Source organism: Gossypium arboreum, chromosome 7 (assembly GCF_025698485.1).
Source record: "Gossypium arboreum isolate Shixiya-1 chromosome 7, ASM2569848v2, whole genome shotgun sequence".
NCBI classification, from domain to species: Eukaryota; Viridiplantae; Streptophyta; class Magnoliopsida; order Malvales; family Malvaceae; genus Gossypium; species Gossypium arboreum.
The window spans coordinates 32,639,029-32,662,994 of record NC_069076.1 but is presented as its reverse complement, the minus strand read 5'-3'; positions in this window follow the sequence as shown (position 1 = coordinate 32,662,994).

The following is a 23,966-nucleotide window of genomic DNA, read 5'->3' as shown; positions in this document are numbered from 1 at the left end:
ATTCTAAATGACAATAAAATGATTTAAATCAAGAACGAATTTTTACTTAAGAAGTTAATTTACGAAAAACACTTTAATGTGACACGATAGATTCGGCCATAATGTCTAAGCCGAGTTTAGGGTGTTACATTTAGTGGTATCAAAACCAGGTTGCAAAACTCAGTTGTGGAATGGGTTTTGAAAATTCTTCCTGAAATTAGGGTTTTCAAAAGTTTTTCTAAAATTTTCTCTTGGAAAAGATGATTTCAAAGGAATTTTTTTTGAAAGGACGATATTAAAACTGTGGCACCTCGAGTCTCCAGTGCAAAATCTAGATATTCTCTGCCATTATTTACTACTATGAACTGAAATGTTATACTGATAAAGTAGTACCATACTTAAACTCTTTAGTTAGAGTAAATTGAGACTGTAGAAGACTGAAAACTAAAAACTGTAGTGAGATCTCGATATGCGAAAACCAAAACTTTAAATACTGCTTATCATAAAATATCCGTTAATAATTACTGGAATTATAAAATGATAACATAAAACTTCTAAATTTAGATTAAGAGTATATCAATATGAGCACTAGAGGTACTCACGGAAGGGGTATACGAGACTGCGGTAGAGGCCGAGGAAGTACTAGAGCTGGGTCCTCAGCGTCGGGTCACATGCTTGCTAGGGAGGCACTAGCTTCACCAATAACTAAGACAGGGTCTCATGATCGAGCAGATGGGGATAATGCTCTATCCTAAGCAATGTTACAGGTTCTTGAAATGGTTGCTGGAGCGAGTACGGGATTAGTGGGCTAGGGGTCAATTTCTGAGCGACTCTGATCTAATGGAGCAGAAATCTTCAAGGGTGTTTCTGGTGTAGACCCGAATGTGGTGGAATATTGGTTAGAGGCTATTGAACAGATAATGGATGACCTTGATTGTAATGTGGAGCAGAAGTTAAAAGGGGCAGTGTCTTTACTACGAGATGAGGCCTAGTAATGGTGGCTCACTATAAGAGAAGGTACGTAGGCTGACCGTTTGACATTGGACTTCTCCAAGGTGGCCTTTTAAGGAAATTATGTGGGCACAAGTTATGTGGACACCCAAAGGAAGGAATTTCTAAACTTGACCCAAGGGAATAAGACTGTGGCAGAGTACGAGGTAGGCTTTCTACGGCTGAGTTGATATGCTCGCAGGATAGTCGCAACCAACTCTGAACGCTGTGTGTGGTTCGAGGATGGACTCCAAGATGAGTTGTGTGTACTGATAGCTCCACAAAGTGAGCGAAACTTTGTTGCCCTTGTTGAGAAGGTAAAAATTACCGAGGATGTAACGTGCTTAGAGCGCTAGAACCGTGACAAAAGATAGGGGCAGAAATAAGAGGGATTTTAGACCTTGAAGTTCTTATAGTGGGCCTAAGAAGAAGCCTAGTTTTGATGGGTTGTCCGAGCTGGGGTCCTTGTTGTTACAACTAGACTGCAACCTTGTGTTGATTGTGGGAGAGCTCACCAGGGTGAGTGCTGGAAACAATTGGGGTGTGCTTTAGATGTGGGTCTATAGATCATCAGGTTAGGAACTGTACTCAGAGGCCTACTCAGATGCAAGCTACAAAACAGGGTCATGTTCAGCCTGTAGAAGGTGGTCAGCAGCCACCGATGGGCTGTGGTCAGGCTAGAGGTGGAAACGGGTTTGGACGAGGTCGTGGAGCACCGGGCAGAAGTGTTGGTAATACTGAGGCGAGGTAGCCTGTGTTGGTCTATGTTGCTCGCCGTCGAGAGGATGGTGATGCTCCTAACGTCGTAACTGGTATGTTCCTAATTTATAATGTACCATACACTCCCTTAATTGATATTAGGTTTACACACTCGTATATTGCATGTATTGTGTTGAGGTGTTGAGTATTCAGCTTAAAGGTACTGTTAGTGAGATGATTGTGTTAAGTCCACTGGGACAGCCGACTAGGGTAAATAAGTTATTTAGAGATGTGCCCCTAGAGGTTCAAGGAGTAATCTTCCTAGCGGATTTGATGGAATTATCATTTGGTGAATTCGACCTTATATTGGCTAGTGAAACACCGTGCGAGTTTGGATTATGCTGCTAAGCGTATGGTGTTGAGGACTACTAAGGGTAAGGAGGTGGTCGTGATAGAGGAGTAAAGGGATTATCTATCTAACGTAATCTCGATGTTAAGGGTCGAGAAACTGGTTTGCAAGGGTTGCGAGGCATTTTTAGCTTTATGTCAACGTTTCTGATTCTAAAGGTCCTTCTGTTGAAGATGTTAGAACTGTTAAGGAATTTTTGGATGTATCTCCTAAAGAGCTTCCTGGGTTGCCTCCTGACTGTGAGGTCGAATTTGATATTGAGCTCCTACTTGGAATATCTCTGGTGTGTATCGCTCCTTATAGGATGGCATTGAAAGAGCTGGTGGAGTTAAAAGCTCAAATACAAGAGCTATTAGATCAAGGATTCATTCGACCGAGTGTGTCTCCATGGGGAGCACCAGTGTTATTCGTGAAGAAGAAGGATGGATCTATGCGCATGTGCATCGATTATTGTCAACTGAGCAAACTGACTATCAAGAACAAGTACCCGTTACCAATGATAGATGATCTGTTTGATCAATTGCGAGGAGTTGCAGTGTTCTCCAAAATAGATCTTCAATGTTAAGGAAGCTGATGTGTATAAGGCAGCGTTTAGGACTTGTTATTGTCACTACGAGTTCCTAGTGATGCCGTTTGGGTTGACGAATGCATCAACTGCTTTTATCGATATGATGAATCGAGTATTTCAACCCTATCTAGATTGGTTCATGGTAGTGTTCATAGACAATATTCTAATGTATTTGAGAACAGAGGAGGATCATGATGCACATCTTTGAATTGTTCTACAAATTTTGAGGGAGAAGTAGTTGTATGCAAAATTCATCAAGTGTGAGTTCTGGCTGCGAGATGTGTCATTTCTGGGTCACGTGGTGTCTGCTGAGGGGATTAGGGTTGATCCTCGAAAAATTGAAGTTGTAGTGGATTGGAAACTACCAAAGACAGTAGCTGAGATTCGAAGCTTTCTAGGTCTGGCTGGGTATTATAGACGTTTTGTTGAAGGATTTTCACTGATTGCTGCACCTTTGACCAAGTTACTGCCTAAAGGGGTACCATTCAATTGGACTGACAAACAGCAAGAGAGTTTTGAGAAACTGAAGGATGTTTTGACTAAGGCCACTGTTTTGATACAGCCGGAGTCTGGGAAGGAATTTACTTTCTATAGTGATGCGTCGCACATTGGATTGGGTTGTGTGTTGATGCAAGGGGGTAAAATGGTTGCTTACGCGTCTCGTCAGCTTAAGCCTCACGAGACGAATTACCCCACTCATGATTTGGAGTTAGCTGCGGTGGTATTCGCACTAAAGATTTGGAGGCATTACCTGTACGGTGAAAAGACGATTATTTACACGGACCATAAAAGCCTCAAGTACCTCTTCACTTAAAAGGATTTGAACCTTAGGCAACGAAGGTGGATAGAATTGCTTAAGGATTATGATTGTTTAATTGAGTACCACATTGGTAAAGCTAATGTGGTAGCTGACGCACTGAGCCGTAGGGTTGTATCAGATTTGAGAGCAATGTTTGATCGTCTCAGCCTATTCGATGATGGTAGCTTGTTAGCTGAACTGCAAGTGAGACCGACCTGGACTGATCAAATTAAGAAGAAAAAATTTTTGGATGAGTTATTAGTTCCTCATTTTTGACTAGTCGAAAAGGGTGAGACTATTGATTTTGGGCTGAATAGTAAAGGAACACTATGTTTTTGTGGGAGAGTTTGAATACCGAAGGATTCTGATCTGAGGCAGTCTATACTATAAGAGGTGCATAGTAGTCCATATGCTATGCATCCGGGTGAAAACAAGTTATACAGAGATCTTCGTGAGCTGTACTGGTGGCCAGGGTTGAAACGCGAACTTACTGATTATGTGAGTAAGTGCTTGACATCAGCAAGTTAAGGTGGAGCATCAACTACCTTCTAGGTTATTGCAATCAGTTAAAATTCCACTCTGGAAGTGGGAGAGGGTAACCATGGATTTTGTGAGTGAGCTACCCTTGACGCCTACTAAAAAGGATTCGGTATGGGTGATTGTGGACCGATTGACTAAATCTGCCAATTTTATACCAGTTTGCACTGATTATTCATTACAGAAGTTGGCCAAGATATATGTGGCCGAGATTGTGAGACTGCATGGTGTACCGGTTTCTATCATATCTGAAAGAGATCCTAGATTCACATCTCAGTTCTAGAGGAAGTTACATGAGGCTTTGGGTACAAGAATGGATTTCAGCATCGCGTTCCACCCTCATATAGATGGGTAGTCTGAGAGGGTGATTCATATAATGGAAGATATGTTAAGAAGTTGTGTAATTGATTTCAGAGGCAGCTGGGAGGGCTATTTACTGCTGGTAGAGTTTACGTATAACAATAGCTACCAGTCTAGTATTCGAATGGCACCGTACGAGGCGTTATATGGTTGTAGATGTCGTACTCCTACTTGTTGGACTGAGTTGGGTGAGCGACGGATTCTGGGGCCAGAATTAATTCCTGATATTGAAGACAAGGTGAAACCTATTCGAGACTGGTTAAAGGAAACATCATATAGACAAAAGTCATATGTAGATTTAAAGCGTAAAGAGATTGAGTACTCTGCGGGAGATTATGTTTTTCTTAAAGTCTCACCATGGAAGAAAATTTTGAGGTTTGGGTGGAAGGGCAAGTTTAGCCCTAAGTTTATTGGGCCTTACCGAGTACTTAAGTGTGTGGGATCGGTCGCTTATCAACTTGAATTGCCTCCAGAGTTGGATAGGATTCACGACATGTTCCATGTTTCAATGTTGAGGCGATACCGCTCTAACCCCTTGCACATAGTGTCGATCGAGGAAATCAAGGTTAGGCCTGATTTGACTATCTAAGAGGAACCGATGCAGATATTAGATCGTGACGTGAAAGTGCTGAGAAAGAAGTCTGTTCCACTGGTCAAAGTGCTTTGGCGTAATCATGGTTCAAAAGAAGCCACGTAGGACCCTGAGGAGGCGACGCTGTAGCAATACACTCACCTTTTCTCCCCAGGTAAATTTTGAGGCTGAAATTTCTTTAAAGGAGTAGAGTTGTAACACCCAAAAAATATAGGATCTTTAATTTTGCATGTTTGGTGTGGTGGCTAAGTGATTTTGGCGTGTTTGGTGTTGCTTGGGAAGTCTTGGGTTCAAGCTTCGACTTTTGCAGAATTTTTGTTTTGCTCTCCAAAGAACCTAGACACTGGCACCTAGGCTTTATGTGTAATATCTCGAATTAGGGCCTAATCAAAATAGTGGTTTTGGGACCACAAATCCGAGATAGAAATAATTATTTTATAATTATTTTGAGGTCTATGTTATGATTGCATGATTGTGTGAAAATTTCGTGAAGAGATTCTATGCATAAAGTACTTAATTTGAAATTAGGGACTAAATTGAATAAGTTGCAAAACTTTCATTCTAGAATCTTTTAGTATGAAATTGCTTTGGAATATTAATTAGGAGGTCTTAAATAGCAAATTAACTAATTTATAAAATTTTGGACAAAAATGGGCTTGTACATGAAAAATTTAAAAGAAAGGCATTAAGGGCATTTTTGTCATTTGATAAATATAGTCATTAAAAGGGAAAAATAACGCAAAAATGGGCTCATCTTCTTCATAAAGGCTGCCGAATTTTGCTTGTCATCATAGCTAGGGTTTCAACATTTTCAAGCCTTGAATGTAAGTGATTTCCATGCTCGTTTTTAATGCTCTTTTCGATTTTAAAATTTAGAAAACATGTTCTATCATTTTTTAGCAATATTTTGAGCTAGGATGCATGTATGAAAATTTACCCATGTGTGACATAATTGTATTTTGATGAATAATGAAGGAATATGATGGTTTGATGTATGTTTAACAACTTTTACCTAGTAGTTTTATGTGAAAACACCTAAAAAGGGACTTAACTATAAAAACGGTAAAATTGATGGTAAAAATCTAATTTTTATTGTGAAATATGGGCTGTTCTGGACACTAGGAATTTTGGCTATGCCTAGATGTCATGGGAAATGCATGTTACTCATTGCACAAACTTAAGGACTCAATTGTAAATAATTGAAAAGCTAGGGGTAAAATGGTAATTTTAATCCGAGCCCGTATTAGGGGCTGCTTTGATGAATGTGTATATTGAATAAATTAATTTGACATTTTAGATCAAGAGAAACAAGATTCGAGCCGTGATCGAAGGAAAAATAAAGTTTACAAGGAATAGGCTCGATTTCTAACATTTTGTACCGAGGTAAGTTCATGTGTAAATGTAGTAACATAATTGTCATTTTAAGTTATTTAATGTTATTTATATGATATGATGGTTATTATCATGAAATATTATGCTTTGTGGATTATTATTTAGTAATATGCAAATTATGTAAGCTACTTGATAAATATGAAATGCTACCAAGTATCGATTCTGACATTCCGTGGAAGACGACAAAGATGTGTGATTGAGGAAAATCCCGTTTGAACCTTGGGAATAGATTAAGATACAAGTGACATGTCACTAGGATATTTGAGTTCTGAGCTCGTCGAGTTGAGTCCGTGTTCGTGAGATGTAACTTGGCATCCAAACTTGTTGAATTGAGTCCGAGTTCACTTATGGATGCGAACGCCCGAGCTCGTTGAGTTGAGTCTGAGTTTGCTTATGGGCGGGTTACATGGTAGCTTGGCTACATAATTTCCGCAGGCTATTGAGTTTGTTTAGCTGCGGGTATGGCACTTATGTGCATGCAATCCGTGCATCCAAATTATATTCCGATATGTTCAACGGATGAATCTTAAGTGAATAAGGAGAATATTTAAGACGAAAGTGACATGCTGGTAAGTGTGGTGAATTAGAAAATTGGACAGGTATGCGCTTAAACCCTTGGGTTGAGAACTTGGTATGATGAAATCGTGGTAAGATAGTAAATGCAAATGTAACATGAATGTCTTGGAGATATTTATGCAAATGATATTTTATGTTGGATTGTATGATTATGTTACTTGCTATTTACATGTGAACTTACTAAGTATTTATGCTTACTCCCTCCTTTCCATTCTTTATAGTTTTGACAAGCCAGCTCAGAAATTAAGAACGGTTGGAGGCTCGATCACACTATCCGTGGACCATTTTGGTATAGTGGCTTGTATATTTTGGCATGTATAGCATTATAATTATTTTGTTTATATGATCTTATGATATGGCTATTGGGTGGTAAGGAAATGTTTGGTAATGACTAGCCATTGGAATGGCTAATCAAGATCATATTTGGTGTTATTTATGCTTAATGTGCTATCTAATCCATAGAAATTCATAAAAAGGTGAAATTTGCTATAAAATAGTATCATACAGCTGCAATGACGTGAGTTTGAAAAATCAATAAAAATAGTAGAGATAGAATTAGATGGTGAAAAAATATGTCATATGGAAGAAATAAAATAGGTAAATGAGTTGTATTTTATGAGAAATACGGAGTTTTGTGGAACAGGGTTAGAGTGATTTCTGAATCCCCTATTCTGACTTTAGAAATTCACAAAAAATGATAAAAAAATAATTAGGAGTCATACTTTATATTTATAGATTTCTTATTGAGTATAATTTTAAGAGAAACAACGGCATAGTCATCTGAATTTTGTACAGAGAGAAAAGTGATTTGTAGTGAACAGAGGTTAGAGAAATCAAACACCGAAACAGGGAAAACTTTAACTAATAAACTGTACTAATTGGCTCAACCAAAAATTCTGGAAAACTATTAGCAAATAGATATATGAGTCTAGTTTTAGGGAAAATTTATGGATTTAAATTTCAAGTTTCATAATTGGAGATATAATTTTTTTAGCGACTGTGACGCAGATAGCAGTTTATTACGAAAGGTGAATAAAATTGCTTGAAATTGTTTAAGTGATAAATTAAGTCTATTAACGCCTCAAGCTCGACTCCGGCGATGGTCTCGGGTAAGGGGGTGTTACATTATGAATAATCATTTTTGATTGATGCCACAAAAAACCTTGTGGCATGATGGCAAGTGGCATGATTTGGCAACTGTGAAGGCTGGGGTTCGAATCCCATGGCAGGCAAGGGAAGATTATTTTGCTACTTGGGACGGCAAGAGTTTGATGTGGCTTTCAACTCTATTGTGTGATATTTTGAACTGGTCTTGGTGTTTGTTATGGTGGATATCAAGGAGGGATAAGGGGAGCGATTCAGGAAGATTTTCAAGGAGTTTGAAGTGTGAGAGGAGTGTAGCCGAAATTAGGAGTTGTGGGTGCCTATTCAGTCATGCCACTTAGTGCCGAATAGGTTTTGTTCATTTGAGTTTCGGCATTTTCTCATTCTCTTCTTTTAATTTTGTGCAATTTTGGAAGCTTTGGCGTATTTTGACCATTCGGGTTTTTTCCTTTTCAACTGTAGTTCTCGTTTGTATTGATGAAGACAAGAAAACAGGTGCCGAACCTTTTTGTGGAGACCTTTCCCTTTCTTCTTCATATTTCCCCCTCTGTCGAATTGGTATTCTTCTCCTCCCTTCTAAACCGATCACCTTAGGCCATCAATCCTCCTCTTGGTGCTTGACTGATTATTGCTTTCTCAAATACACCATATTGCCTTACTTCTCTTTACATTTTTCTTTGGCCGAACCCTGCTATCAAACTTAGCATTCTCTTTGTCGAAACTTCTTTCCCCTTTCTTCAAACATTTCCCTATTTCTTTTATTCATCTTTTAAATCTCTGTGTTACCCAGTTGGTTTGATTGGGCAAATTCTGTGCTTCTCTACTAGTAGTAGGTATATCGTGTAGTGGCTATCAATTCTGTTTCTTTATTACTTCTCTACAGCCGAATACCCCTTCTATCTTAATTCTCTGTATTTTTTGAATGGTGACTTCTTTTTCTTTGATGCATGTTTGTGGGTTACAGATATCACTGGGAGCGAAGGGCGCAGAACGTTCTCGAGACAATGGAACCCTATTTTCTAATACTTGGGCAGGATTATTCCTTGTTCTTAAAAGTGTTATCTTTAGGTGCGTATATTACTTTTTAATTAGTTTTATCAATTAACCTCTCATGTATGCAGTTAATTGCCATGATCTAAGAGATCAACCCTTACTAATCTAGACACGGTTGGCCACCTTCTTTTCAATCAAGGTAAGCAGAATAGTTGGGTTAGAGATTTGTTGTTACGATTGATTGTAGTGGAGACTAACCGAATGTTGGATCGATTATAGGCTTCGGACTCGTAGGAGATTCTCTCACTTTCGTAAATCGAGGTGTGTAACGTACACCTAAACTTTTGCTATTGTCAAACTGTTGGAAAAAGGTGTGTATTCACACCACTATGTTACTATGAATTGGCAAAAGCCGAAAAGCCGAGACCTTGGCTTTTGAAGCCTCATGAGCATACAAGCGCTCATGGGGTAAACCGAGCCCACAAACTATGGGCGACAAACAGTAGAAGCCGCCACGAGCATTCTCGTAGGCTTGGGCCGTTATGGGCCCCGTTGGGCCGAGATAGGCCGTGTGGGGCAAATGGGCTCGTGGGCCCCACACGGATGAAATTTGCGGTAAGTGACAGATAATGGAGTAGGCTATGGTGGTCGCATAGTTGTTATTAGATTTGGGCTAAATGGGCCACACGAGCATGTAGACCCACTTGAGCCGAGTATTGGGCTTTGGGCCATTTATACTGTTTTGGCCGTATAGGCTATTTAAGTCGTTTGAGACGACTGTAGACCTTTTGAAGGGTCGTTATCTGTATTGAGACCTCAAAATAGGGTAAAAGACTAAAATACCTCAGATAGGTAAAATTACTATTTTACCCCTAATCGATGAAATGACCATTATACCCCTAGTGGTTGGTTAATTGATGTGTATTTTACTTTTATGTGACTGATTTGAGTATGACATACTACATTCATGTAATACTTATAACACGACATACTGCATGGGGTTGTATGTAACACCCCAAACTCGGCTCGAACGTTATGGCCAAATCTGGCGCGTCACATTGAAGTGTTTAAGCGAAAACCTTGTTTTCATTGAAAACCCTTCTTAAAATGAGAAACCTTAATTAACTTATAAAAATTCTCTTTCAATTGCGAAAGATTGTTTAAAACATATGATTTATGGCAGCCTGTTATTTTAAATTTTAGTTGTGCAAACGTATAAAAACAATTTATGATTTAGGAAACCCATGTTCACCGTCTCATAATTACAACGCATAAAAATAACAATCCAAATAATAATAAAAGGGAAAGGCCTTATTTCATTCCAGTTGAAATTACTTAATAAGCTAGAAACTATATGCTTTCTTTTAAAAAAAACAAGTCCAAGTCGTCTTGCTAGCTGGCCACCTCCGAGTCCCTCCAAACATCAAACCTTCTACTGAGCATCACCTGAGAAAAATAAAAGAGGGAGTGAGTTTTTGAAAACTCAGTGTGTACAACCCTCGACAAGTAACAAGCATCCATCATTCACCATACAACATAAATCCAATGCAATGCAATGCAATGCAGCCTACCCCAATAATCCAACCGATACACATCAGCTCCGTCCCTCGTTACAAATCATGTGGGGATATAAATATCAACCCACCCAACCGATATACATAATGGTAGCCCGATTGCGGATCTACCTTCATTGCAGCAAGCTGCCAATCATATAATGGGCTTAAAAAACTGTCGGTGGGTCCACAGTTGTCAGGCAACCATGCGACCCTCATATACTTCCTCCGTTCCATAATTCCCAACCCATATGCATCCTAAACAGAATATCATATGAATGAAGCATATATACATGTAGCAATCATAAATCTTACACTCAACGTATAGGGGTATTTCAGTAATTTTCCTTTTATTACGGGTTTTTACTCACCTTGGCCCGTTAACAAATCTCGTGAGCTAAGATGAATGACTACTATGCATCAAGTAGGATTCGAGAGAAGAGGAGGTGGGTCATTAAGACCGCTTAAGTACCAAGCTCTCCCTAGATCTAATCCTAGACATACACATACCCGTTGCCACACCTTAACCCTATTACTTGTCCACAGTCCTTAATAAATTAATTAAGTTTTATGCAGTCATCATATACTAGGCCTAAAACCTCTTACAAAGTCCAGACAAATCCACATACCTTTATATAGCCCAATAGGCCTAATCTCTTCCATATGGCCCATTAGGCCTAATCATATTTATGAGGCCCATTAGGCCCAAATCACATTCATACGGCCATTAGGCCCAATCAGATTTACAGTTATGATCACATACAATTTTTCGTCCAATAACATCACTTATCAATTTTTGCCTATTATGGGCCCAACAGCCCACCGGGCCCATTTAGCCCATTCTAGCCCGTTTGGCCAATTCAAAACCCAAGTCCATGGAATCACCCATGGGCCTCAGGCAACCTATCGATTTCCCCCTTACGAGTGTTTACACACTCGCAGGACTACCGTAGCCAAAATTTTCGCTTTTCGGCATTTCAGCTTTTCAGGATCTGCCGATCCACTTGTGTGTGCAGTGTATGTACACACCTGGTAATAAAACGTGCTACGATTTCCTTATTCCCGAACCTACAATCGATATCACCCTTCAATTAATCGCATACTTAATACATATCTTTACCAAAACTGAGACCTCACTTTTCACTTTACCTTGCGCGACAAGTTATAACAGCCTCTTCTTTAAGCACTAACCACGATCAACTCCTAGATCTGCACCAATCTTAACTATTAAAATCAAAATAACAGGTGACTTGTATCCAACACAAGTCCTCCTTACCTTAACTATGACCATTTGGCCAACTAAGATCAAGAGTACTTACCAAAGTCTCTTACCTGAAGAGCAAATCAATAGAGATCCAAGACTGAAATTTGATACCTATTCCTACCCAAAATTGATTAGAAGAAGTGAGGGAAAATAATTGATACTTAACAAAATCGCTTGGGAGAACAAAAAGCTTATACTATAATTAACTGAGTTAAAAGGGTAGTGGCGACACCAAGGGTATTCGACTCTTGAAACTTGTATGGTAAAAGAGGTTATTCAGCACAAAGAGAAGTATAAATCGTTTAAAACCAGAGGTGAATCAAAAAGAAAAATTTGAGTAGGGAAGAATGGAGAATCGGCACAAAGAAAAAGAAGGAAGAATAAGGGATTTTCGAATTTTAGATCTTTAGAGAAAAAAGGTGCTTTCTGGCAACAAAGTGAGGGAGAATTCGGCATTAACCTGGCAACCTCACATTCAGCACCTATATATAGCCTTTATGGCCGAATTTCCTATGCCTAAATTCCCAATTCAGCTCCATCTCTTCTTCACTCCTCATCTCCTAATTTTTCTCCCTGATAACTCCCTAATCCCCTCCTTAAATATCTTCTCTTATCACTCCCTACAGTGTTCATATCCAACGCCACCACTGTCCATCCCTTAAGCAAAAATAAGTCCTTCTTTTGAGCAAGGAGGGATTCGAACCCCGAACCTCCTTGTCATGCATGTGACACCAGTTGCCACTCCACCATAAGGCTTTCTTGTGTCCAATTCTTCCTTCATTTATTTAAAAGCCAACCTACTTGCCAACATGGTTCTTTTAATAATTAAACCATAATTTACTTCACCCCTAAGTTCAAACTCAAACCTTAACCAAGACCTACTATCACATAATTAACACTTGACTAGGAATGTTAAGCATAATTTTTATCGAAACTGAAAAAAATGTTCGAGATTTCAGGATTTTTAGGGCGTTACAACTCTACCCGCTAAAAGAAATTTCATCCTCGAAATTCCCAACTATTAGTACAGCTGCATAGCATAGATTTCCACACCATGCTCCTGCTGTGCACTCTAATTCCAAACTAAATAAATAGCATATTATGGTTAACGTACGTACCAATATTCACCTCTAGAGCATCTCCTTCCTCTCGACGACGTCCTGCATAGACCAATACTGGTTGTCTCACCTCAGCATGACTAGCACCCCTGCCCGGTACTCCACGGCCCAAACCATTTCCACCCTTGGCCTGACCATGGCCTCTGAGTGACTATTGACCACCCCTCGGTGGCTGTACATCACCTCTACCCACGCTTGGTACTTGAACTGGCATTCTAGGGCAATTCCTGATCCTATGCTCTATAGATCCACAAGCCAGACAAGCTCGAATCCTCTTTCAACACTCACCTCCATGGCTTCTCCCACAATCAGCACAAGGTGGCACCCCTGGATTAGCAACAGGGACCACTTTTCTAACTGGCCCAATAACTCTAGCGCTAGCCCTAGGCCTTTGTCCAACATCAGGAGTCTCAGCCTCCCTTTTATTCTTATGCCTTTCCCTTTCTTGATTCAAGCACTCCGTGCGCTTCACCTCCTCCGTTATCTTTGCTTTCTTCACCAACTCCGAGAAAACTCGCTCCCTTTGTCGGGCTATCAATACCCTGAGACTATCTCTTAGTCCATCCTCGAACTTAACGCAACGCTCATAGTCCGTTGCCACCATAACTCTTTCATACCTACTAAGGCACAGAAATTCCGCCTCATACTCCGCCACCGATCTGTTTCCCTGGGTCAAGTTTTGGAACTCCTTCCTTCTAGCATCCACATAACTCGCTCCTACATACTTCCTTTGGAACGCAACTTCGAAGAACTTCTAAGTGACCTGCTCAGGTTAAGTGCCCTTTTTCACTATCAGCCACCACCGATAAGTTTCTTCCCTTAGCATTGACACTGCCCCTTTAAACTTTTGTTCAAGAGAACAGTCCAAGTCCTCCATTATCCTTTCAGTGGCCTCCAACCAATATTCCACCACGTTAGGAGCCATACCAGCCACGCCTTTAAAGATCTAAGCCCCATTTGATCGAAGTCACTACGAAATGGACCCCTGATTTCCCGTGCCATTATTGGGCCCTGCGACCCTTTCCAAAACCCCTAGCATTGCCTGCGACAATGCATCTGCCCCCGCGGCCCGATCATATGGTCCGTTCCCAGCCACGGGTAAGGCCAGAGCCTCTTCTACTCCAACATCGGGTATATAGCCTGATGCCGACAATTCAACCGTCACAGTTTCGCAGCCTCGGCCATGGCCATGGCCTCTCAGACCTCTTATAACACTCATCATCATTTCACGTATTTTCTGGATTAAAAATTTTATGACGTTTTAGTTAGTTTCAATAATTAACCCGATATTTTATGAAAGTATTTAAAGAGAATATTATTTTCTAAAATCCTCTACAGTTTGAGGATTCTACGGGCTTCAGTTCCATTCTAACATAATGGCTAAAGTAGCCCTTTAACTATCTACTGTATTAGAATTTAAACAGGTTTAAGAATAAAAGAACTTACTTGGTTCGGCGTCAGAGACTCGGTGTGCCGCTCGACAAGACTTCCCTTTTAAAACATTATAATTCAATAAAAATGTATATATATATTTAAAAAAACACAAAAAGAAACCAAGTAATAAAGCCCACTTCACAGTCCGTGTTTTACAACCTGGGCTCTGATACCATTAAATGTAACACCCTAAACTCGGCCCCGACATTATGCCCGAATCTGGCGCGTCACATTGAAGTGTTTTAGCGAAAACCTTGTTTTCATTGAAAACCCTTCTTAAAATGAGAAACCTTAATTAACTTATAAAAAACTCTTTTTCAATCGCGAAAGCTTATTTAAAACATATGATTTATGAAAGCCTGTTATTTTAAAATTTAGTTATGAAAAAGTAGAAAAATAATCTATGATTTAGGAAACCCATGTTCACCTTCTCATAATTACAACGCATAAAAATAATTAAGAGGTCATTGGTGGTTTTAAGTTTTAATTGGGCTTTTGAATTTCTATGATAGACTGCTAGTTTAGGAAACACGAGATTTCAAATCGCCATGGTTTTCTAAAGATCACAACTTTCAACAACAAAGTTTTCAAAATGCTTCCGCGATTTAAATTGAATAATGTACCAAAGTCTAATAGAACGGTAAGCGATTTGACAAGAACCATTTTGCATTCTAAATGACAATAAAAGGATTTAAACTCAAGAACGAATTTTTACTTAATAGGCCAATTTACGAAAAACACTTTAATGTGACACGATAGATTCAGCCATAACGTCTAGGCCAGGTTTGGGGTGTTACAAGGAACTTGTAACAGCCCGTTTTTAAGGTTAATCGGAACAGTAGTTTCGAGGCCACCAAATTCGACGAATAGGTTTGTAAATATTATATTTAATATTTACGAGTTAATTGTGAAATTAAAAATGTTTTTGATATTGTGATTTTTGTTTTATAAGTGATTTATTAAGTTCAAGTGGTATGACCCTAAGGTCAAGTAGGTTTAGAAAATGAGGTATCAGGACCTTGTTTCTATAAACCGAGTCGTAAATATTTTTAAAAATATTTACATAGTGGAAATAAGATGGTATTAAAGTTTCGTTGAAAAATTTTATCGTTTTGATAGTTAAATAAGCAAATAAGACTAAATCGCGTAAAGTGCAAAAGTTGTGTTCTATAAGCTAAAGGTATTAAATAGCTATAGAACTTTAAAGTGGAAGTCCTTATTTGGTAATTAGCCCATTAAAGAGATAGTGGGATATGATGGCTTGGCATTTGGTGTAATAAATAAAGTGTATGAAGGTTAATATTGTAAATTGGTTAAAAACAATAATAAAATGAATAAAATAAAAGAATCAAGGTGTCATCTTTTTCATTCTCTTTTTCGTAGCTGAATATGAAGGCTTGAGAAGCCATGGGAGAAGCTTCCAACTTTCTGCTAATGCATGGTAGGCATTTCTAGTCCTGCTTTTAATTATTTTTATATTTTCGGGATCGTTATCGCTTAATCTATCTAATGAGGGGGCTATTTTGCAAAACCATTGAATAGTTTGATATTTTCCATTGATGAGTATAATAGGGCTTTGAAGTTTAATGGAAGAATATGAGTCCTTGTTGATAGTTAAACACTTTTTGTTAAGTGAATTTTTGTGAAATTGACAATTAAGGGCTAAATTGATAAATGTGAAAACTTTGTGGTTAAAATGTCAAATAAATGAAATCTGTGGGCTGCTAGAGACACTAGTGATATTCAGTTATAGTAGAATTTTACTCAATTTCATGAATTTTCATTTTTATGATATAGGGACTAAATCGTAAAGAAGTTGAAATATTAGGGGCAAAATTTTAATTTTTCATAAAGTGAATTATGGACTGTTTTGATACCATTAACATTTGGCTAAGCTTAAGTATGGTTAAAAATGGTTAATTTGCATGTTTTGAGCTCAGGGACTAAAATGAATAAAAGTAAAACTTTAGGGGCAATTTTGTAAAAATGACAAAAATGAAAAAATTGTATGAAATGAAGTGTTTTACTGTCTAAATTAATATATTGAATGAAGTTATTAATTTAGATCAAGATCGGGTGGAAAATCGAGGAAAATGGAAAAATTACCAAAATACCCCTGAACTTTGGTATCTCTACAATTTAGCCAAGTAAGTTCGTATGCAATAAGAATTGTTAAATTTATGCTTCTAATGCTTTAATATCGTATAAATTGTCTATATGTGAATATTTTAATGCCTGACGACATATCGACTAAATGTGGCACTTAGTGTTTGGGGCAATCAAATATGGCACTCAGTGTATGAAATATTGAGAATGACACTTTGTGTGCGAGATATTGACAATGAGACTTAGTGTACGAAATATCGAATGATTCAAAGGGAAATTATAAATTGTGATTGAATGATTAAATTGAGCAAAGTGAATAGGTATACATGCTATATTATATGAATTGTTTATGAGACGACTTTATAATGGTGATATTCGGGCTTTGAGCCTAGCAAGCCTTGTGCTGGTGAATTAAATTGGGCTTATGCCTAGCAGGCTTATTGCCGGTGTATAAAATCAGACTTTGAGTCTAACTGTCCTTGTGCTGGTGTGAGATACAGGCTTAGACCTAGCAGGCTTTATGCCTGTGAATTATTATAAGTTTATGCCTAAAAGATTTATTGCTGATATGGTAGTTGAATACGTTAAACAAGCTAAAATGATCAGGTACGTGATAATTGATTACCTATTTGAAAATAAGGTAATTATATGTGCAAAGAATGTATTGTGATGTATGTGGAAATGAAATATGATTATGTGCCAATGAAACATAAATGAATGAATAAGATGTGATTTGTAAAGTTGCGTATGTGAAATTTGTCAGATGCTATATGAGTGAAAAGTGAATTTGATTATAAATGATCATACGAGATTCATATGAGAAAGATATATAATTAAATGTGGTATTTCCTATAATGTGTTCATTTGGCTATATGAAAGTGTGAAAAGGTTGATGTATGAAAATTTAATTGTATAAGTTTGTGAAAGTTAAAGTTGGATAAGTGAGTAAGTATAAAATTGAATGATGATAATTTGATATGAGAACATGTTATGAAATTTAGAAAGGTTGTGTGAGATGGCATATTATGTTTACGGCATTGTAATGAAAGTATTTGTTATGTTAAGTTTATTAAGATATGAGCTTACTAAGCTTAAAAGCTTACTCTGTGTTTTCTTTTTCTTATGTTTATAGATTTTCAGAGATTTGCTCGAGTTGGAAGTAGATGGAGACGACATCACACTATCCTGTTATCATTTCAGTAAATAATATTTTGAGACTCGGTTATGTGACATGTATAGGCTAGTCTTGGAGTTAATTATTTTGAATAAGTATGTATTTAAAGCCATACGAAAACGACTTGCTTATTATGCTTAAGTTTGGTTTTACATGTTCTTAATTAAAATGTTTAATGAGTTTGATTTTGGTAGTCGTTTTAATAGTTAGCTCATTTTGGAAATATGAAATGTGGTATAATTAGAGTGGTGGATGATAGTATATTAACTTAATAGGTTCGATTACTAAGTGGTAAGTAATGAATATGTTTTATGATTGTTTTGGTTGATTGTAAGTTAGTGATGGTAATGGTTAAGTATGTTTTGGGTTAGTTAATAGGACAAAAATATGAAGTTTAGGTATATTAATATAGATATGAATTAGATGCACGCTGGAGTGTTATTTCTATGTTCAAGTGCTAAGTATGGCTTTTATTTTTAGGATGAATCGTGCACTTGTATGTATATGCATCATTAGTATGTTCGGCCATGTTATAATGTATTTAAGTTTCATATGTGATTGCATAATAATTCATGTAATATGATTCATTTGGTTTTATTAAGAACTTGTGCAGAAGTTATCAAATGATATGTTTGATATACGATTAATGAGATAGAAATTGGCATATATTCGAAGTATGAAGTGTAATGATATATAATGGAATATGATTCTAATTATGAAAATGGCATTAATATGATGGATATAAGGAACTGAATATTGGAAGTATTAAATATGTGAACATGTCATTGTTATATACAAGTTTGGTTCGAATTTAGTAATTATGGAACATAATCAGTTGGGTTTTGATATATGTTTGTACTGAATTAGTTGGAATTTTTGAAATGTGCTTATTTACGATATATGTTCAGTAAGGTTTGATTATTTCTGAATTGGAATTATGACCCATGTATTCGAATTTCTAATAAATGAATTGTGGATATTTGAAATTGATAAGTTTTAAATGTTTATTAATTCTTGGTGTATGAAAGGTGAGGAATGAGTGTGCTGAACTGTGTTTTATACAGTATTTTCTCATAACCCTAATCTGGTAATAGATACAGGTTAGGGGTGTTACAAAACTATGTGATCTGAGCTCATGAGTTGTGGTCTGAGTTCATGATATATGTTACACAGGTTTTGGCATTCCGAGTACTGGTATTGTATGTTCTACTGGTGGATGGGTAGTCCGACATGTGTTGTGGATACCTGACAGCTTGTGTGAGCAGCCCGTGTAGCTACATCCTAACTGACAACTCGAGTGAGCAGACCTGTGAGTAGATCGAAAGCTAGCAACATGTGATATGTGATATAAGGTTGTGTTGGCTACATATGGGGCACTTAGCTGCGACATTCCGAAGTATCCGATAGTATTCCAATTGTTCAGCGGGTAGCTCAAAGAGAAGTTTCATGGGTAATTTTAGTGAACACGTCAAAGATGAGAAAGTAAGTATCATGTGAATGTTGGTACAAGTATGTACGTAAACTCATGATTAAAGATCTCGATATGCTATGAACATATGGTAAGAATGCATATGAGGAAGTTATGCTTATGATACTTGATGACATTATGAAACTTTGCCTTATGTTAATTGTATGATTTATGTTGCTTATTATTTGCATGTGAACTTACTAAGCTGTAAAGCTTACCCCCTTCTTTTCTTTCCTTTCCTTATATTGTCACCAAGCTAGCTCGAGGATCGGAGAACATCGAAGTTTTCAATCACACTATCAATTGGAAATGTAACACCCTATACCCATAACCCACGTCGGGTCAGAGTATGAGGCATTACCTAACTTTATCTCATGCATACAAACAGTCTCAAGTCACCAACACTTGGTCCAAATTAAAACTTTTTCAATTTCTACTTTAAACTGCTTATTGTGGGCCTACGAGCCGCAAATTGACCGTTAAAAACTATTCGGAACCATTCTGGGTCCTTAAACCAACCTTAAAAAATTTTCCTTAAAATAGGGCACATGCTCATGTGGAAGGGCAACACGCCCGTGTGACCATTTCGATATGGTCGTGCTCATGGTCCGTGTGGCTCACACGGCCTAAGCACCCTGGGACACGCCCATGTCCCACATGCTTGTGGAATAAAATTCTAATTCACACCTACAGGGGTTTTCACACGTCCAGACACACACCCATGTCAATGTCCCGTGTCCCTCACACGGCCACGACACGTCCATGTCTTAACCTGTGTGCAAAAACCTGGGTATTCTATTTCTGACGTCAATATTCCTAAATTGTCACACGGCCAAAGCACACGCCCGTGTACTAGGTCGTGTCATCCACACGGTTGAGACACACAGCAGTGTCTCTGCCCATGTTTATTATCATGCATACTGACTTGAAATTTTTACGTGCAGGGGTCACATGGAAGGACCATACGCCTATAGGGCTAACCGCGTGTCTCACACAGCCTAGACACACGCTCGTGTGTCTACCCGTGTGGGCAATGTAAGGCTATTTACCAAACATCATTGCCACCCTTGCATACCTATTTTCACGAAAATACTAGCCAATACCAAAACAAGCATAATTTCCAAAATCAAATTAGCCACAATAGACATTCATTCAACAATGTAGATGCAACTTTTATACACTCAAAATAAATATTAGTCATCATTCATGGCTTAATACTAAGTGTAGGATCTATCCCAAGCCAACACATTTGGCCAGATCTCCAAGACTCAAAATAATACGTTCTAATCCTATACATGCCATATTCAAAAATATAAATCCAACTATACCAAATGTTTCGGCTAATAGTGTGATCGATATCTCTGACTTCAGGTGATCCTTGAGCTAGTTAGGCGGGACTGAAAGAAATGGAAAGGAAAGGGAGTAAGCATAAAGCTTAATATGTTGCATATAAATAAATATACAACAATAAGTCTACAATTTACAAACAATTTATGATACAAAAGTGGGCATAAACATGACTTACTCTTTACTTCATACAAATCACATAACATATACAATGAGTTCACATCTTAAGCATATGTATCACTTGGTTACCTGTAATACTCACAATACGGTTATACTTTTCTCATTAACTTAATTTTATAACTCTCACTATTGAACCATTCAAAACACTACCGGATATTCCATAGGCCTCAATCATGGGTAAAGTGTCGATGCCATGTCCCAGGCATGGTCTTACACTAGCTCTCACATAACCGTACCAATGCCATGTCCTAGACATGGTCTTACACTGGCACATCTCGTAGCCGATGCATGTCCCAGACATGTCTTATACTGGTTTACGTCCCAAGGCTGATGCATGTCCCAGACATGTCTTACACTGGCACTCGTCTCAATATCGATGCCATGTCCAAGACATGGTCTTACACTGGCTCTCATAATGTGGCCGATGCATGTCCCAGACATGTTTTACACTAGCTCACACAAATGACCCAAGTGATACGGCATGAATATCCGGTTTACTTCCTAAGGTCCCAACGGGAATTCTACTATCTCAATGATCATTACACATTCTTAATCTCGAAATCAAGCAATTCATGCCATATCTATTCAATGACAATTTAAATACGGATAGTAGCAATGTAGTTATATTATTTACATACAACTTACCTTGGATTTCAAAATGTAGTGATTATACGGTTTAGTCGATTTGCTTGGCTTTCCCCCAGTCTTGGTTCGGATTTGACAATTCTTGATCTATATTAGCAAGTACACTCGTTTAGTCACTAATTACAATTTGGCAATTGAAAATTCACATTTTCGATAAAATGACCATTTTTCCCTTAGACTTTGGCAAAATGACCATTTTACCCCTATGCCCGAAAATTGATTTTTATCGAATTTCTTCACCTCTTAAGCTTAGTTGAACTCTTTTTACTCTTATAGCAACCTAAAATTCCCACTATTTGACACACTTATCACTTATTTTGCAACTTATGCAAAATAGTCCCTTTAGGTGTTTTCATGCTAACACCTTTCACAAAAGTTGTTTATAAGACAACCAAAGACTCATTTTCTTCCATAAAAACTCAGAAAGCAACATAAATTCTTTCATGGCAAAACGCTAAACTCTTGATCATTTTGCAAGATAGCACCCTCATTTGAAAACTCATGCTTCAAGGTTCTCAAAAGTACAAAAATATTTTAGAAAAGCCATTAGGATCACTTACTTGTCAGTGCTTCAAGTTGCTGCAAATTTTTGAAGCCTAAAACCCCAACAATGGCTGATATTTTCAGCTAAGAAGAAATGGGAAATAGGGTGATATCATTTCCTTTTTCTATTTTCTATTTTAGTCAAAATTGGTCACCTAATCCCACCAAAAATTGAAATTTTTGACCACACATGTTTCCTATTGCCGGTCACCTTATTTCTAGTGGTCTAATTGCCCTTTAAAGGCCCCCAATTTAGGTTCTTTAGCTATTCAACTCCTTTAGCTATCAATTTAGGACTTTTACACTTTATGCGATTTAGGCTTGTTTGGATGGGCGACTGGGTGCAGTGCAGTGCGTTTAGCTTACTTTTTGTCTCACGCTATAGTATCGCTACAAATCTAATCTCACCGCCACCGCTGTTTTTACACTAACCGCAGGTAAATGCACTACCTATCCAAACTCACCCTTAGTCTTTTTTCACAATCGGGCTCACAAACGTCAAAATTAACTCACCAAATTTTTCATGTACTAATATAAACATGCTATGACTCCATAATAATAATAAAATAATTTCTCCAACTTAGGATTTGTGGTCCCGAGGCCACTATTCTGACTAGGCCCTAAATCAGGCTATTATAGGAAAACTCGGTATAGTTAGATTCAAGATTTTACTTGGCGATTTATGGCCCCAAAACCACTGTTTCTAACACAACTAAAAAATGAGATGTTACAATACATTTTGCTACCTTCCAAGTATATTAAATAAATGTTGCTATAGGCTTCCCGTAGAATCTCTCTTAAACTCAGAATTGTTTGATACACAAATCTGATTTCTTAGATAAAAAATTATTATCAAGATAAAAACTATTATCACTACTAACACTGAAATCAATAGTCAGACGATTCTGAATCTGCTCCCATTTAGCTAATAAATTTGGATCGCTTATTTGCACATATGAAATTTTTGATGAATTAACTGTCTAAATTTCAACTCAGTGACAATAGAACCATTAAATTCTCAACTCATGTGAATATTCAGAGCTTTAAGAGATTTCTGACTCGACAAATTTGTCATCATATCAATTTTTTACATGGATGATAACTAATGATCAGCTCATAATCTTTCAATAACTCTAGATATCTACGCTATCTTAGACTCACTTCTGGAACTTTTGTTAACATAAGTTTCAACTATTCGAAGCTCTGCTGACATCTATTCAATCAAACAAAACTTACATTTATCTGTAACAACCTCATCAACTGTAGAGCTATCATCAAAAAGCATGAACAAATTATCTATAATATACAATAATTCCTATAGAACTATGCACTTCTGTAACAATTCCCAGCAATTCCCTTGTCCACAATTATCAGGAGTTGGATTCGAAGTAACTTAGAAATTTTCAGTAGATATAAAAAGATCTAAAAAAAAATTCTTCTCAAAATCATAATTAGAATTTATTAATCTTCACAAATACTTGTTTCTCTCGTAAAATCTATAACACTATTATATTTAATTTTATTCCTCGCATGGATTGAATATCACCAATAAACATAGCAAAAAATTTGTTCAAATATAGCAAGCAAATTCTGTCCATTAGATATATAAAGTTACTGAATGGTCGATAATCTAAGTGGTGTTACTATAAAGTCACATTATTTAAATCAAGTTTGGAAAGTACTCTTCCGTACATTTTTCTCATAACTCTTAACTGTCAACCACCTGGTCGAAAATCAATACTCAAAAATACATTAGTCCTCTTTTTACTAAAAAATTAAGTCATCTTCTATAAAATAAAAACTATTGGTTCTTTATGGTGTCTCTAATCTACTATCTAGAATTATTATACAATTCTCATAATCTCATCATTCCTTTTTCATAAACACAATATTGTTTTCCTATATTACATACTCAATTGTATGAAACATCTATCAACCTACTCTTGGAACTGTGCCTTTAGTTGTTTTACTTTGGTCAAATCCATTCTATATGGAGCAATTGGTATCAGAGTAGTTTCAGACATTATCTCAATAGCAAACTCAACTTCTCATTCTGATGGTAAGTCGGATAATTCTTCAAAAAACACATCAGTGAATTTCCTGTATGTCGGTAACTAATCAACCTTTGACTCTAAT